Here is an 18,975-nt window from a genome sequence, read left to right on the forward strand (position 1 = left end):
AATCAATTTATTATCTATTTTAGCAGTGCAAAATCCATAATTATTCTCAAAATCATCAGTTTTGGTGAATAATTTATTTTATTCCCATATTTATACCAAAGTATAGTTAAGATAATTTTTGTACATTTTTACAAATTTATTTGGTATGTTAAAAGATAAATTGCATATAATTGCAATTGTAGCCTACTTTAAGATTAATAGCATTTTATAATTGTAAAATTGGTTCCAATATTTTTAAATTAATATTTATATATTGTTTGTTGGCTCAGTACTTTTAATTTGCTTTCAAGATCATTTTACCACTATTATAAGAATAAAAAGGGAAAAATTGGTTATTTAACATTTGGCCCATTGTATTTCAATCATAGCCAAATTGATCACTCTAATTGACCCAATTCTGAAACCCAATTGGATCGGCCCAATTCCGATTTAACCCAACCCCTTTACCCATTTATCCGACCCGCCCGGTTTGTTTTTAATCCCAGCCGTTGATCTTTTAGATCAACGACTCCCCTCATCCCCTTCCTTTTTTAATTCAAACGACCCCTTTACCCTACCTCATTCTCACCAACCGCCGCCTATGCAACCCTCCACTATCTCAAACCCTAGCCTCCTCCTGCCTTGTTCCACCGTGTTTTCACCGGAATCCATGGCTTCCCAGGCCATGGACAACCTATATTCACCTCCTCCGGCTCTTGCATGCCTGATGCTCGAAGGTTCGAGGCCAGACCTCGAAGTGTTTCACTCAGACCTTCACCGATTCGAAGATTCCAGCCATCTCCGACTTTGCACCGGTGGCTCTTGGTTTTCTGAGCCTGTTTCTGACCTCATCCGACTTAGATCGGACATCTTTCCAAGCCTTTCTCATTCCAGGGTTCCTCTGAAACCCTAGCTATTCGAGGTTTTCTCTGATTGTTCTTTTAAATCTATGCTATATCTGTGCTTTACTGTAGTTTTAAAATATTTTCCCCAATTTTTCTGTCAAAAATTACTTCTTTCCGATCTAGGGTTTCTGAAAGCTTAAAATGTTTTTCTGGCTATTCCTTTTCTTTTCTTTGTATGTATACGTCTATACTATGTTCGTATGTTTTCTTTTCTACCATGCCTATATTGTCCTTCTACTTTTCTTTTATACATGTTACTCCTGTGCTCACATTATTATCCTTGTTATGTTTTCATTCTACTATATGTGTTTACTGTTAAGTTCTTTGATTTTTGTTTGCTTTACTGAACTTTGCTCGTGTTCTTGCTAAATCTGTTTCATCTACTGCTTCTTAAGTTTGTATCACTTTTTCTTCTGAACTTGTTTAAGTTCTGAGTTTTTCTCAAAACGTGTTCTCCATGCTTTTGACTGTGTATCATGTCTGTTTGTTTCTCATAAGTCTTTGGAAAAGACTCCTGAGCCTCTATTGAATGGTTTGCCTTCTCATCTATATTGTCTGACTCAACTCGAAACCCTAAGGTTTGGGGATTTCTTGGCATTTTGATCTTTTCTGTGTGAGTTAGGTTTCACTTCGGGACCCTGGACTCTCAGACTCATTGTGAGTCTGCGAACTAGACTTATACCTCTTCTTGCTTATGATTCTAAACCTTTCTTTGTTAAACTCTCTTCTAAATAATTTGACAAACCCCTTTGGTATTCATATATTTGTGTGCTTTATATATAAGGACTTTGCCTTCAAATGTTTTTGATTGATTCTGAAATCCTCTAATGTGGTATGTTTGATTGTTACTGATTTTTCATTAATTGAACCTCCTTTACCTTTTCCTGACTTGGCTCATTCGAATTGAATTGTAATTTTGATTTCCCTGGCTGTTTGATTGATTCCCTTTCCTTATTTTTTCGAAGCCGTGTACTATTGAATTCTTTTCTTTAATAACTTCTCTGTATTTACCCCTTTTGTGCTACTTTGAAAAGGTTTTAACCAAAACTGCTTTACTTAATTGGCTTTTACCCATTGAAATCAGAATCCCTTAACTTAAGGGAGATTGATTTCAATGCTATTTCCTTACCTTTTCTCACTTGTTTTCTGCACTATAAAAGGGGCACGACCCTTCTACACTTTGAGGATACTTAACTTACAATTCAATACTTTTACAACACACTTCGAATTGCATACTCTTACATACTACTACTACTTTCAAAACCTGCATTCCATCTTGCTCTCTTCTCTACTACTGTTCTCTGCTCCTGCTTATTATTAGCTGGGTGAAAGTCAAGGCTAATACACTACTACTACTACTTTGTCTTTGCATCTTGCTCTTGCTCTTTTACTGGTATGTCTTGATTCATTTCCTAGCAATCATCCTAATGTGTTTACTTAGAACCTTTACATCTATGCCTATTACCTACAAAGTTTGACATGATCATATGCTGCTGCTTTCTTTACTTTCTTGTGAATGCTTGATCCCTATACCTTTACCCTTTATGTGGTTGTAAATGGGGATTCAGGGCATGTCAACATGAGTTGTTGTCCATGAACGGAATTTTAACCCCAAGTAAAGGGTGTCAGTAGGTTTTATTGATGATCATGTCCTTTGCCCACTTTTCCTTTGTCTACTGTTTCTTTTATGAATCCCATACCTTTACCCCCTATGTATGCTGAGTTAAGGCTCATAATATGGTAGCCTCTTAAATGGCTGCCCAGGCCTAAGCCTGGCTTTCAATAAGCCCTAACTCCTCAACTTGAAATGACAAGTTGGTCAGTGGTGTGCCAGTACTTCAAGTTGTTGGGCATGACCACCAGCTCATCACTCCCCCTCCCCTACACTTGCACCTACTCTTAGATTTTAAGTTCTGCCCCCTCCTATGAGCCTTGCTTTGGGACCTTGAGTTCCCTCTGAACTTGGAAATTTGAGGGCTGGCCCTTCCACACTGCACTATGTCCTTGATTCTGAAATATATTTGGGGTTAAGCATTGCCCCGAGCCCCTTTGAGACTCTTGGGAATTTTGACACATCCCAAATAAGAGAAAGGCTTTGGAACTTGATCTTTGGAGTTGGTTTACTTCATGCTTCAGACAGAAGTACGAATCAGGCTCTCCTTGGTTGGGACTTTTAGTTTTCTAATGTAACTTTTATTTTATTTTTCTTGTATCAATTTTGGTTTGTAATAATCTTGTAATAAACATTTGGGATCAGCTAGTGGAAAAGGTGGGGAACTATGTATGCAAGGGGTAGATATCATGCCTACAGGGGTTATCATTTATAAAATTCTGCATCTCATCTAGAGATCATGCCTATAGGAATTACTATGTGTTAAAGTTCTGCATTTTATAAATCATCGAAACTATGCATTCTCACATAGATACGATGTCCATAATATTTTCTGCATTCTCATATAGACACCATGCCTATAGGACTTTCTGTATTCTGCATATGCATCTATCATTAGGCAAACATGTATATAGGTTTAAATAAGAATCAGCATTTTAGACACCAGGCATATAGGATTTCTGCACTTCTATAAACGTTTAAAAATCAGTAACGCCTAGATATCATGTCTATACGATTCTTGCAACTATTTAAGATCAATGACACTTAGAAACCATGCCTATAGGATCAGTTAATTGAATCAGCCTCGTTTCGAATCTAAAACCCGTCTTAAAATCTATGGATCCCTTTTTTCTAAAATCAGTAAAGCTTTTCCTTAAAATCAGTATACTTTGCATTATTAGATATCATGCCTATAGGTTTCACCTAGGCAAGATTTAGGGTAAAAGCCATAAGTGCATCCGTCTTTGACAATTTCAACCAGCAGGCAGGTCTGATTCGAATTTTTTATCTGAAGTATGTAATAAATCAGTCTGCCCCACGCATTTTTTAAGTTTAATTCAAACCTAATCAGTACATGTAAGACATGCTAAACTCTATGCTTTTCTGACTTGAGGAGGTTTATTTGAGCCTTCAACTGTTATGTGTTTTACCATATCTGCTTTATGTGTTTTGTTTGTCGCCCTAGAATTTTATCCTTTTAAAACCATAAAATCCCCAACTCCCTCCCCTTCAGGATTAGTAGTCTCAATGTCTCCGAGATTGATAGGATTGGGACGGGTAATAGCACGCAATAAGTAACGATACCATTCCGCGATTTAATACCTTAACGGGGCGGGAAGGGTAGAATATGGATATGATGACCGGTGCACTAATATCACGTGTGACCCCTCTTCTGAGGAATGATTGATGGATATTGCATTGAAGTGATCCATATTAATCACAAATTTAGGACCCCCTTTTCTTTATTCGCTTCCTTTAGAGTTGTTTAAACTTTTCAAATCCTTGCTCTCTTTCTACTTACTTTCATAAGTTTCAACCTAATTGCAATATTGTATGCAAGTCCTTATTTGAGCCTTGATTGTTTACTTGTAAAGTCACAATTGTAGCATGGCCGGGAACTACACTTGTGGATCCTGAGGGGTGCCTAACACCTTCACCTCGGGATAATTTCTAGCCCTTACCCTAATCTTTGGTCTCTTCATCTCAAACTCTTCCAAAAAGTGTCCTAATGCACTATAATCATTAGGTGGCGACTCTTCAACTTCTAAACCCAATTCTCGAAAGGGAATAGAGTTGTCCTCCTAATGTCGTATACCCGATTTCTGACCCCACGGTTAGAGAAAAAGGGGGCGTTGACAGCATGACGACTCTGCTGGGGATTTTCTTTAGGCTTTTACCATTGCACATTGCTTGTGACTTTATTATCTCATTAATTGATTTACTTACTATCTTTTATTCATTCACTACGAAACTGACTTGGCTCTTTATGTCTTTTCTTTCCTTTAGCTTCTTTCCTTTACTACTTTATTTCAATGTTGTTGTAATTACTGCAAATATTGTAATCATTCATCTTATGAACGTGAAGATACATGTCAATTTGTTTCATTCTTGTAAACTGCATCTTCAACATCATATTTCACTCGCGCCAAACAAACACCATAACAACACTTATAATGAGTGGTTGCTCTCTTCCAATATTATCACCCTTTAAATTCGGCAAAGGCTTATTTGCGGTAAAACCAGTCGATCAGCGGTGCAATCGACAGTTCCGTGCCTTTCCCTCTTGAGTTGTCCGCTCAAGGGTACCGGTCTAATACCCCAATAGAAGCCTTACTCTGTCTAACTGTGCATGCATCATGGTCAAACCTAGCCGAGTCAGTTATGTTGTCCACATAATGACTCATTAAGATAACCTTGTCCAAAGTCCATCGGGTTTGCCTGAAAACCAAACGGACACCTACATGTTCTGTGCATTTATTTGGAGAACTAAATGCTTTTTATGCTAATTATTGGTTTAAATAGTCGAGTCTGGCAGGGTAACGGTCTAACACTCTGTTTTGCATAAAATGAGGCAGAAGTCCCCAGATTTGGCATGGTAACCAACATTCATCCAAGGCTGCTGAATTGGTGGGAATATATCCACTCCAGTGATCAGACACTCGTACGCAAATACTTAAGGAATCTACCTTCTCTTCTAGAAATCCAGCCTGACAACAAAATCATAGAGGCTGCAACTCTGTTCTGGGATAGTGAATCCGCTTCGGGAACCTTGAGATGACTCCTTTGCTCGAAGAAATAGGAGGCTTAGCTGGTATTCCTTGGGAGACTTAGGGTTTGCTTATGCCAGAGAATCGCACGGGTAGGGGTTTACTTAAGATGATGTGACTGAAGAAGAACCCAGACTTGACCTGTTTGAAAGACTCCTACATCCCATTCGACTATCTGTACGAGAGGTACGGCCATAGCAAGTCATACCGCACCTACTCAGATGAATTTGCCCTTACCTCACTGGGGAATATTCACAGAAGGGTCTTCGTATTCATGTTTTGTTTCCTGGGGATGATAGTGTTCCCTATGAAAAAGGCTAGGATCCACACTAGACTGGCCATGGTAACCAAGACTTTGATGGAAGGAATTAGCGGACAACCTTTCAGTATAGTGCCCATGATTGTTGTTGAGATATACCAGGCTCTGGACAACTGCCAGCGAAAGGCCAGTCATTTTGAGGGATGCAATTTGTTACTTCAGCTCTGGCTCATGGAGCACCTCCAGAAAGGAGAATACCGACAAGAGATCTTACGCAGAGACTGGGATGATCACATTGCCTTCCACCAGCCAAGGCGTATGAATTATATGCCTAACATGTTAGCTCAGCCAAAGGATGCTGGAAGATGGGTGGAGCTATTTCAGAATCTAAAAGAAGACCAGGTACAGTGGATGGTCGAATGGTTCCCTACGGAAGAATTCATTGTTCGATCCCGAGACGCACCATTTCTCATACTCATTGGTCTAAGAGGAACTTATCCCTACGTTCCCCTCCGAGCCATGAGGCAGGCTAGATGAAAGCAAATCATACCAAGGGTCGACAAAATGAGTCACTTTAGGGCCGATTTCCAGGACGATGATAGCCCTCACAAATGCCAAGCTCAACACATGTGGCATTGCAAGCTCGTTATGGGGAAAGAATCTATTGAACCAGACAGGTATCACGCTGGTTTCGTGCCGCACTATTCGGGTTGGTTGGAAGATAATCACAATGGTATGGGTCAGCCCGGGTTCATTCACGGACACAGAATCATCAACGAGAAAACTGAAGCACGGGTTAAGTACAATCAACTGCGCAAGAGAATTCGTGAGTGTGAAAGTGAGCATCGAGAAATACAAGAAGCCCATCAAAAGTTGATCGAGGAATGGAAGGATATGGCTGTCAGCGCCAACAAACGACTAGGGTATTTGGAGCGGGGTCTAGTGGAGCTAGAAGGAAAGTTCCTCAAGAGGATTGAAGATTGTCGGAACGCTGAAGGGAATGCAAACGGACATTTGGCTCAAGCTTATCTGCTGCTAGGACTGCGCGAGCTGGTGAAGCTGTTCGAGGGGGATAAAGATGCCAAATCTGGGGAAGGTCCTTCTAGGACCAAGTAGTTAGGAGTCTTTTATTTTACTTTTAATGATGTAATAAGGCTAATGGCCACTAACATTTTATTTTCTTAGCATCGTTGTGAATTCGTCTTATTTTTATCAATAAGATGAGGCATTTAGCATTATAAGTTCTCCAAATTAATTTGTCGCTAGGCCTACCTCGGGCACAACGAGGCACCCAAATTAGGACGCGATTTATATTCTTGTACAATGTGTTTAAATATTGCAACATTTTCTTCTCATAACCCACACTAACTTGTTACTTTTTGTTTTCTTTAATTTTATTCCCCTCCCCAAAGGTTAGTTTGCACATTCTGGCACCATCATCATACAGTACGAGATCCAAGGGCCCTCCACCTCCTCCTCCTCCTCCAAGTCCTATCCGGAACAAAAGCAAAGGTAGAATGGGAGATTCAAGCGCCAGAAAGGAAATTGAAAGAATTGAGATTCCTCAGGGTACCCCGGTTGCTAAGGAAACTGCTGCCCAACTTGAGCAGAAACTGTTGAAGTTCCAAGAAGAACTGGATCAAGTTCGGAACTTGGAAAATTTATCATTCACTCTCACCGCTCCTGATGTCAACACTCCAAATGCTTAAAATCCTGCACCTCCACAAAACACCCCATAACCACAGATGCAACCCACTCATGCTCAACACTGCAACACATGCCACACCCCAGTACCCATTCCTGAACCACTAAACACCCCAAACGACCACCCCCACAACACTCCCATCTACGTAGATACCATACCCACTACAGTCAACCAATCAAGTGCACCTGATTCTAATGATAAGGACTATCTTATCAGAAACTTGGCAGTAGAACTCAAGAAATTGACCAGCCGAGTCCAGGGCATGGAAGGAAACAAAGGCATAGAGGGGCTGAATTATGAGGACCTCTGCATTCAGCCAGATGTTGAACTTTCGGAGGGATACAAACCTCCCAAGTTCGAAATGATCGATGGCAAGGGAGATCCCAAAGTCCATTTGAGGACATATTGTGATAAGTTGGTTGGAGTCGGAAAGAATGAGAAAATCCGTATGAAACTCTTCATGAGAAGCCTGAATGGGGATGCTTTATCCTGGGACATCAGTCAAGACCCCAAGAAATGGATAAACTGGGTAGGTATGGCATCAGATTTCATGGATATGTTCCGATTCAATACAGAGAATGCACCGGATGTATTCTACATCCAGAATCTGAAGAAGAAGCCTACCGAGACATTCTGCGAGTATGCTACTCGTTGGAGATCAGAGGCTGCTAAAGTCAGGCCGGCCTTAGAAGAGGAACAGATGAACAGATTCTTCATCCGGGCTCAGGACCCACAATATTATGAGAGGTTGATTCTGATCGAGGGCCAAAAATTCTCCGATATCATCAAACTGGGAGAAAGAATTGAGGAAGGCATTAAGAATGGTATGGTTACTAATCTTGAAGCATTGCAGGCCACCAACAAGGCTTTACAGTCTAGTGGCACGTCCAAGAAGAAGGACGTCAATGTCCTGATGGTCGCACAGGGAGCCAAATCACCACTAAAATACCACACTTACCCGTCACCTCCACTTACATATCAGCCTATCCTGAATTACCAAGCACCCACACCCTCTTACCAAAATCCACCACCCGTTTACCAATCATCTCCACCTCCCGCATATCAACCCACTTCACCCAGATGCTCTCAACCTGCACCTGTTTACCAAGCTTATAATGCCCAACCCCCTCACTACCAATCACCTCCCACTCGCCAAAATTTCCCTAGACCCAGACCAAATTTTAACCGCAGACCTCCCAGAAAATATACAACCATCGTTGAGCCAATTGACCAGCTGTATGAGAAACTTAAAGCTGCTGGTTACGTCTCCCCTATCACTGCCATAACTCCATAAAATCCTTCCCAGTGGGTCAACCCTAATAAGAACTATGTGTACCACTTCGACATGAAGAGGCATACCATTGATGAGTGCCTCTCGTTGAAGGACAAGATTCAAACTCTGATCGACAATAAGGTTTTCATAGCAAATAAGCCTGCTCCTAATGTCCGCAATAACCCTCTACCTGATCACAGAGGTGGGGACATTCACATGATCGAGATCGAAGATGACAGGGACTCCAAGGGATCGATAGGATTGATTACTGAGGATGATGAGCCAAAGAAACCGACATTCACACTTAACCCGATTGTTGTACAGAACCATCCCTTCAGGGGCGATGAAATAAACATGTCTATACCCCTCGAATTTGAAGCACCTTTTTTCTGCGAAGGTGGCCCGGCCAATTGAGGTTGAGTTTGGGGTTCCAAAGGCACATGTACCCTTTGAAGTTTCTGTGTTAACACTGAGGGTACCCATTCCTGTAGCAATGTCAGACGTAACACCGTTCCACTCAAATGCCATACCATGGGATTATACAGTTGAAGCAAGGAGGAAAAGAAAGACCAAGACGGGAGAAGCAATTGCTGCGCAGGGTATGACCAGAACAGGCAGGGTTTACACTCCAGAGCACCTAGCTGAGTCCAGTAAGCAAGCCTTGGGACGGACTACTGAAACTGGTCCCGATGATTTTTGGAGGAAAATACAAGCTAAGGAGTATTCGGTCATTGAGCAGTTGAACAAAACACCAGCACAGATCTCTATCTTAGCTCTTCTACAAAGCTCTGACACACACAAAAATGCCTTGATGAAAATATTGAGCGAAGCTTATGTGCCCAGCAACATAATTGGGGGTGAAATGGCAAATATGGTAGGACAAATACTGGAATGCCACAAAATCACCTTCCACGAAGATGAACTGCCGCCGAAAGGACTGAGTCACAACATGGCCCTACATATCACCGTGCAATGCGAGGATTACTTCATCACTAGAGTCTTCATCGATGGAGGCTCCAGCCTCAACATATGTCCATTGATAACTCTCAGAACATTCGGAAAGAGCCTGCATGAGATCAAAGATGGGGCCATCAATGTCAAAGCCTTTGATGGGTCCCAAAGGTCTACTATCGGAGAGATCAGCCTATGCTTGCAAATGGGGCCAACCTGGTTCGACGTTGACTTTCAAGTGATAGATGTCCCAGCATCCTACAATTTGCTGTTGGGACAACCATGGATACATGCCGCTGGAGCTATAGCATCGACCCTGCATCAGGCAGTGAAGTTTGAATGGAATCACCAAGAGGTGATAATTCATGGCGATGGTAGCAACCCCATATATAGTCGCCAGACCATCCCGATGATTGGAGGCACAAGGAGAATAGGCGGAGAAACATACCACCATATTGAAAGAGTCAACGCTGTAGACATGGATAAATGGTGGGATAACAAGATTGAAAGTATCCTGAATTGGTGTGGATATGAAGAAACATGGCACTACATTTGGTTTGGGGTATGAGTACACTTGGGAGGAGTTCAATCACTGGTCTCCACCATGGCGCGGTCCCTACTACCCACTGTAGCACCCGATACCTCACCTGGAGCAGACTTTCCAGCCGACAGATACTATATATGGGTCGGAGGAAGATGAAGCATTGGCAGCTGTTAAGAATTTGTTCCTAGAGTATGATGATATGGATTGCAGTGTTATTTTCGCGGAGGAAGGGGAGGAAGGACCTTATATAAAAGTTGTGAACCGAGGAGAGAGCCTCAGTAATTGGTCAATCAGAACCACCAGGTCCCGGAAGGCTTCGGGGTAGCAAGGCTAAACTAAAGCACCATGCATCACATTTTACTTTTTACCGACTGATTTTATTTCCGCATTGTCTTTAATTCTGAAAAGAGCTCTGATATTCAAAACAATTACGAATTTAATCGAAGCATTTCAGTTTATTATATATCTCGCTCTTATTATTTTTCTATCATTCCCTTTATTTTTACACAGCATTACTATTACTTGCCTTGATGATGAACCAACGATTGTGACTTACAACGAGACAATGCAACAAATGGATACGGACTCAGAAGAGGATGATATACCAGAAGAGGTCGTCAGAGGAGTTGAGAATTTTGAAAATAGGCCTAAGTCTAACTTGGACGAAACTGAGGTCGTTAATCTGGGAGATACAGAGAATGTCAAAGAAACGCGTATCAGTGTTCACCTGTCACCATCAAAAAAGAAAGAGTACACGGAGTTCCTAAAGGAATATGAAGACATATTCTCCTGGTCATATGATGATATGACTGGTCTCAGCACATCCATTGTAGCTCACAAACTGCCAACAGATCCAACATGCCCGCCGGTAAAGCAAAAGCTCAGGAAATTCAAACCCGACATGAGTGTGAAAATCAAAGAAGAGGTTACCAAGCTAGTCAAAGCCAAGTTTCTCAGGGTAGTAGAGTATCCGACATGATTAGCCAACATCGTGCCAGTGCCAAAAAAGGATGGGAAGGTTAGAGTGTGTGTTGACTACCGGGATCTTAATAGGGCCAGCCCAAAGACGACTTCCCCTTGCCTAATATACACATTCTTATCGACAACTGCGCCAAGCATGAGTTACAGTCTTTTGTTGATTTTTTGCTGGGTATCATTAGATATGGATGGATGAGGAAGATTCAGAGAAAACGGCTTTCATCACGCCATGGGGAATGTACTGTTACAAAATGATGTCATTCGGTTTGAATAATGATGGTGCCACCTACATGAGAGCCATGACTACCATCTTTCATGACATGATACACAAGGAGATCAAGGTATATGTGGATGATGTCATCATCAAATCCAAGAAAGCCAAGGATCACATGGCAGATCTTTGAAAGTTCTTTAACAGACTGAGGAGGTAAAATCTGAAACTGAATCCTGCCAAGTGTGCATTCGGGTTCCTGCTGGAAAATTATTGGGTTTCATCATGAGTCGTCAAGGAATAGAATTGGATCCATCAAAGGTCAAAGCTATCCAAGAATTGCCACCGCCAAAGAACAAGAAGGACGTGATGAGTTTCCTGGGAAGACTCAACTATATCAGCCGGTTCATAGCTCAATCCACGGTCATTTGTGAACCTATCTTCAAAATGTTGAAGAAGGACGCTGCTACCAAAAGGACTGATGATTGTCATAAAGCTTTTGACCGAATCAAGGAATACCTATCAACGACGCCTGTCTTGGTTCCGCCTGAGCCAGGAAGACCCCTATTGCTTTACCTTGCGGTATTGGATAGAGCATTCGGTTGTGTTCTAGGACAACATGATGAAACAGGGAGGAAGGAGCAAGCCATCTACTATCTCAGTAAAAAGTTCACACCGTACGAGGCCCGATATTCTCTTTTAGAACGCGCTTGTTGTGCTCTGACTTGGGTCGCGCAGAAGTTGAGGCATTACTTCTGTGCTTACACTACTTATCTCATATCCAGAATGGACCCTCTAAAGTATATCTTTCAGAAGCCCATGCCAACTGGCAAGCTCGCCAAGTGGCAGATCCTGCTAAGTGAATTCGACATTGTTTACGTGACCCAAAAAGCAATCAAAGGGCAAGATTTGGCGGACCATCTCACCGAGAATCCCGTGGACGGAGAATACGAGCCCCTAAAAACATATTTTCCCAATGAAGAGGTATCTTTCATAGGAGAAGATATTGCAGAATCCTATGATGGTTGGAGGTTGTTTTTTGACGGAACTACAAATTTCAAAGGAGTTGGCATAGGAGCAGTCTTAGTATCAGAAACCGGTCAGCACTACCCGGTATCCGCCAAGCTAATGTTCCCTTGCACTAATAATATGGCCGAATATGAAGCCTGCATCGTGGGGCTCAAAATGGCCATTGATATGAACGATTATGAGTTGCTAGTGATCGGGAATTCAGACTTGCTCATACATCAGGTTCGAGGAGAGTGGGCAACCAAGAACTCTAAGATACTTCCCTACTTGCATCATATACAAGATTTGAGGAAATGGTTCACAAAGATAGAATTTCAGCACGTCCCTAGAGTCCAAAATGAGTTTGCGGATGCATTAGCTACTTTATCGTCCATGATCCAGCATCTAGATACAAATTTCATTGATCCCATCCCAGTAAAGATTCATGATCAGCCAGCTTATTGTGCCCACGTTGAGGAGGAAGCGGATGGAAAACCATGGTTCCATGACATTGGGGAGCACTTGATAACAGGGGCATATCCGGGACTTGCCAACGCTACTTAGAAGCATACACTTCGTAGGCTATCTAGAAACCTTTTTCACAGTGGAGGAATCCTGTATAGAAGGACTCCCGATTTGGGTTTACTAAGGTGTGTCAAAGCAAAAGAAGCGTCCAGGCTATTGGGCGAAGTGCATGCAGGGATCTGCGGGCCGCACATGAATGGTTTTGTCTTAGCAAAGAAGAAACTCCGAGTAGGGTACTATGGAAATCAACTGTATCCAGTATGTTCGCAAATGCCATCGCTGTCAGATACATGCAGACATGATAAAGGCGCCTCCAAATGAGCTCACTGCGACAAGCTCACCATGGCCATTCGCCGCTTGGGGAATGGATGTTATCGAACCTATCGAGCCTGCCGCATCAAATGGGCACAGGTTCATCCTAGTGGCAATCGATTATTTTACCAAATGGGTCGAAGCAACATCATACAAGGCGGTCACTAAGAAGGTTGTGGCGGGTTTTGTCCGCGACCGCATTGTTTGTCGGTTCGAGGTTCCGGAATCAATCATCACCGATAATGGTTCCAATCTCAACAGCGACTTGATGAAAGTAATGTGTGAAACTTTCAAGATCAAACACAAGAACTTTACAGCCTACAGGCCTCAGATGAATGGAGCTGTGGAAGCAGCCAACAAGAATATCAAGAAGATATTAAGGAAGATGGTCGAAAGGCACAAACAATGGCGTGAGAAGTTATCATTCGCCTTATTGGGATACCGCACTACAGTACGCACATCGACCAGAGAAACTCCCTACATGCTGGTTTATGGTACAGAGGCGGTCATCCCCACCGAGGTAGAAATCCTCTCTTTAAGGATCATACAAGAAGTAGAATTGGATAATGCAGAATGGGTAAAAGGTCGCTACGAGCAGTTAGCTCTTATAGATGGAAAAAGGATGAATTCGGTTTGCCACGGTCAGTTGTATCAGAACAGAATATCCAGAGCCTTCAACAAAAAGGTTAAGCCAAGGAAGTTTACACCGGGGCAGCTGGTGTTGAAGAAAATATTCCCACATCAAGATGAAGCCAAGGGGAAGTTCTCTCCCAATTGGCAGGATCCTTACATGGTACACCGGGTTCTAACTGGAGGAGCCCTTATTCTTGCAGAATGGATGGGGAAGTCTGGCCGAAGCCAATCAATTCAGATGCAGTGAAACGATATTATGTGTAACCACTTACGATTCCCTGAACGATGTAATTTGAACTACACCTGACCTGATTCCCGTTTAAGAGGCGATACGTAGGCAGCCCTGTGGGTTCGGTCGTAATTTAATAAAAATTCCATTTCCCCCCGCTATTGAAACCGGGGCAGAATTTTGTGGAGGGCCCTCAAAATTCTGAAGTTATTTTTAGTTCATGCATCGCCAAAAGCGTCGGCCCAGCAAACTGGGGCAGAATTTTGAGGAGGACCCTCAAAATTCCAAAGATGTTTTTTAGTCATTCAGCACAGCCGTCAGAAATGTCCGCTCAACAAACTGGGGCAGAATTTTGAGGAGGACGCTCAAAATTCCGGAGAAAAGAGGTCGCAATGTCCTGAACCACGTCACAGTCGTTGGATCATCTAAAGAAAACTATTTTTCGATTATATACTTATGTTATATTTACTAAATCATGCATAACTATTATCCGGATTGCTGTTCTTTAGTGACGCTACCCGAATGACACACAACATCAAGAGCCTAGGGAAGACGAACTAACCTTTCCCCTCACATAACTCACGATTTTCTTTGGATGCAGGCACTCGACTCGCAATATCGTCAGGTATATTTATGTACGCATACTTTCCCAAGAATGCAACTTCTCAGAATCATCACTTCCCGCAATTGCTATCCATACACAATCTCCCCAGCAGTCATATTGTCGTAATCGACTATCAGCTAAGAGATCTTACTATTGATCATCCTTTTACATTCCCGCACTGCCTAAGGCTACCTTTTTGCCTTCCGAGGTTAAGCTCTACCTCTATATGCATTTTATACATAAGGCTACCATTCTGCCTTCCGAGGTTAAGCTCTACCTCCATCATCATCTGCATAAGGCTACTTATCTGCCTTGCGAGACTAAGCTTTGTCTCCATCTGCATTTCCTGCATTGCATAAGGCTACCTTTTTGCCTTCCGAGGTTAAGCCCAGCCTCCATCTGCATTTCTTTGCATTGCATAAGGCTACCTTTCTACTTTCCGAGGTTAAGCTCTACCTCCATATGCATTTTTGCATAAGGCCACCTTTTTGCCTTCCGATGTTAAGCTCTACCTCCATCATCATCGCATAAGGCTACCTTTCTGCCTTCCGAGGTTAAGCTCTACCTCCATCTGCATTTTTGCATAAGGCTACCTTTCTGCCTTCTGAGGTTAAGCTCTACCTTCATCATCATCGCATAAGGCTACCCTTTCTGCCTTTGGAGACTAAGCTCTGTCTCCATCTGCATTTTGCATAAGGCTACCTTTCTGCCTTCCGAGGTTAAGCTCTACCTCCATCTGCATTTCTCTGCATTGCATAAGGCTACCTTTCTGCCTTCCGAGGTTAAGCTCTACCTCCATATGCATCGCAGAAGTCTACCTTTCTGCCTTTTGAGACTAAGCATAGTCTCCATCCTGCATTTTTCTGCATTTTTCATAAGGCTACCTTTTTGCCTTTCGATACTAAGCTCTGTCTTCATCCTGCATCGGCTGAAAGATCGCCACTTTATCTTTCTCGCATGGCTTAAATATCGCCACCTTTTATTTAAGTCTTGCATCGACTGAAATATCGCCGAATCCTACATTTCATGGGCTGAAAGATTGCCACCTTCTGCATTTCATGGGCTGAAAGATCTCCAAATTGTCCAATGGCATCATTGTTTGGAGGAACCATTTGCATAGCCCGAGAACGCCATGCCATGGCCTGAGAACCCCATTTTATATTTTGCATATCATTATTCAAAGGCATCATAGTTCAGAGGCATCATTCTTATAGCCCGAGAAAGTCATTTCATAGCCTGCGAATCCTTTATCATACGCTTCATGGCCCAGGACATCATGGTCCGAGGACATCATCCTACCCGTCCGGAGACAACATTCATGGTCCAACGGGAACTTGCATCATGTTTAAGTTTATGCACGATATATGTTTGTATTGCTCACATGCAGGTACACCGACTATAAACAACCGTCACAGCAGGAGCGATCCCGCTCCGGTTCTCGCAGTCTATTAGATTTCAACCACCTTTCGCAACATAAACATCGCGTCTGTTCCTTTCAAAAATCTCCATCAGCATATTCCGTCAATGGATCCTGAACTATATATGGCCTGACTCCTGTGAGACCAGGGATATGTAGGCAGTGCAGGAACCAGAGCTCGATCAAAACCCCTTTCAAATCGCCACTTCCGGTCAAAATTGGCCATCTTCTCTTTACCCGACAACTCTTTCATCCTTCCCGGGTAAAGAGGGGCAGCTATTGATACCCAATTTTTTCCTATGTATCTTTATGCAAAATACTTTCAAAATAGCATGTACATGTACATATAAGCATGCCCCAAGAGTTTTGGTATTTTTTCTAAATCTTTAACATTTTTGAAATTAATTTATTGTCTATTTTAGCAGTGCAAAATCCATAATTATTCCCAAAATTATCGGTTTTGGTGAATAATTTATTTTATTTCCATATTTATACCAAAATATTGTTAAGATAATTTTTGTACATTTTTACAAATTTATTTGGTATGTTAAAAGCTAAATTGCATATAATTGCAATTACCCATTGTATTTCAATCATAGCCAAATTGATCACTCTAATTGACCCAATTCTAAAACCCAATTGAACCGACCCAATTCCGATTTAACCCAACCCCTTTACCCATTTATTCGACCCGCCCTATTTTCTCTTAATCCCAGCCGTTGATCTTTTAGATCAACGGCTCCCCTCATCCCCTTCCTTTTTTAATTCAAACAACCCATTTAGCCTACCTCATTCTCACCAACCGTCGCCTCTGCAACCCTCCACTATCTCAAACCCTAGCCTCCCCCTGCCTTGTTCCACCGTGTTTTCACCGGAATCCATGGCTTCTCAGGCCATGGACAACCTATATTCACCTCCTCCGGCTCTTGCATGCCTGATGCTCGAACGTCCGAGGCCAGACCTCGAAGGTCTTCACTCAGACCTTCACCGATTCGAAGATTCCGGCTATCTCCGACTTTGCTCTGGTGGCTCTTGGTTTTCTGAGCCTGTTTCTGACCTCATCCGACTTAGATCGGACATCGTTCCAAGCCTTTCTCATTCCAGGGTTCCTCTGAAACCCTAGCTATTTGAGGTTTTCTCTGATTGTTCTTTTAAATCTATGCTATATCTGTGCTTTATTGGAGTTTTAAAACGCTTTCCCCAATTTTTCTTTCAAAAATTACTTCTTTCCGATCTAGGGTTTCTGAAAGCTTAAAATGTTTTTCTGGCTCTTCCTTTTCTTTTCTTTGTATGTATGCATCTATACTACGTTCGTATGTTTTCTTTTCTACCATGCTTGTATTGTCCTTCTACTTTTCTTTTATACATGTTACTCATATGCTCACATGATTATCCTTGTTATGTTTTCATTCTACTATATGTGTATACTGTTAAGTTCTTCGATTTTTGTTTGCTTTACTGAACTCTGTTCGTGTTCTTGCTAAATGTGTTTCATCTACTGCTTCTTATGTTTGTATCTGAACTTGTTTATGTTCTGAGTTTTTCTCAAAACGTGTTCTCCATGCTTTTGACTGTGTATCATGTCTGTTTGTTTCTCATAAGTCTTTGGAAAAGACTCCTGAGCCTCTATGGAATGGTTTGCCTTCTCATCTCTATTGTCTGACTCAACTCGAAACCCTAAGGTTCGGGGATTTCTTGGCATTTTGATATTTTGTGTGCGAGTTAGGTTCCACTTTGGGACCCTGGACTCTCAGACTCATTGTGAGTCTGCGAACTAGAATTATACCTCTTCTTGCTTATGATTCTGAACCTTTCTTTGTTAAACTATCTTCTAAATAATGTGACAAACCCCTCTAGTATTCACATATTTGTGTGCTTTATATATAAGGACTCTGCCTTCAAAGGTTTTTGATTTATTCTGAAATCCTCTAATGGGGTTTGTTTGATTGTTACTGATTTTTCTTTAATTGAACCTCCTTTACCTTTTCCTGACTTGGTTCATTCAAATTGAATTGTAATTTTGATTTCCCTGGCTGTTTGATTGATTCCCTTTCCTTATTTTTTCCAAGCCGTGCACTATTGAATTTTTTCCTTTAATAACTTCTTTGTATTTGCCCCTTTTGTGCTACTTTGAAAAGGTTTTAATCAAAACTGCTTTCCTTAATTGGCTTTTACCCATTGAAATCAAAATCCCTTAACTAAGAAAGATTGATTTCAATGTTATTTCCTTAACTTTTCTCACTTGTTTTCTGCACTATAAAAGGTGCACGGCCCTTCTGCACTTTGAGGATCCTTAACTTACAATTCAATACTTTTACAACACACTTCGAATTGCATACTCTTACACACTACTACTACTTTCAAAACCTGCATTCCCTTTTGCTCTCTTCTGTACTGTTGTTCTCTGCTCCTACTTATTATTAGCTGGGTGAAAGTCAATGCTAATATACTACTACTACTTTGTCTTTCCATCCCGCTCTTGCTCTTTTACTGGTATCTCTTGATTCATTTCCTAGCAATCATCCTAATGTGTTTACTTAGAACCTTTACATCTATGCCTATTACTTGCAAAGTTTGACATGTTCATATGCTACTATTTGCTTTACTTTCTTGCGAATGCTTGATCCCTATACCTTTACCCTCTATGTGTTTGTAAATGGGGATTCAGGGCATGGCAACATGAGTTGTTGTCCATGAACGGAATTTTAACCCCAAGTAAAGGGTGTCAGTAGGTTTTATTGCTGATCATGTCCTTTGCCCACTTTTCCTTTGTCTACTGTTTC

This window comes from Nicotiana sylvestris, chromosome 8, assembly GCF_000393655.2.
Source record: "Nicotiana sylvestris chromosome 8, ASM39365v2, whole genome shotgun sequence".
Lineage (NCBI taxonomy): Eukaryota > Viridiplantae > Streptophyta > Magnoliopsida > Solanales > Solanaceae > Nicotiana > Nicotiana sylvestris.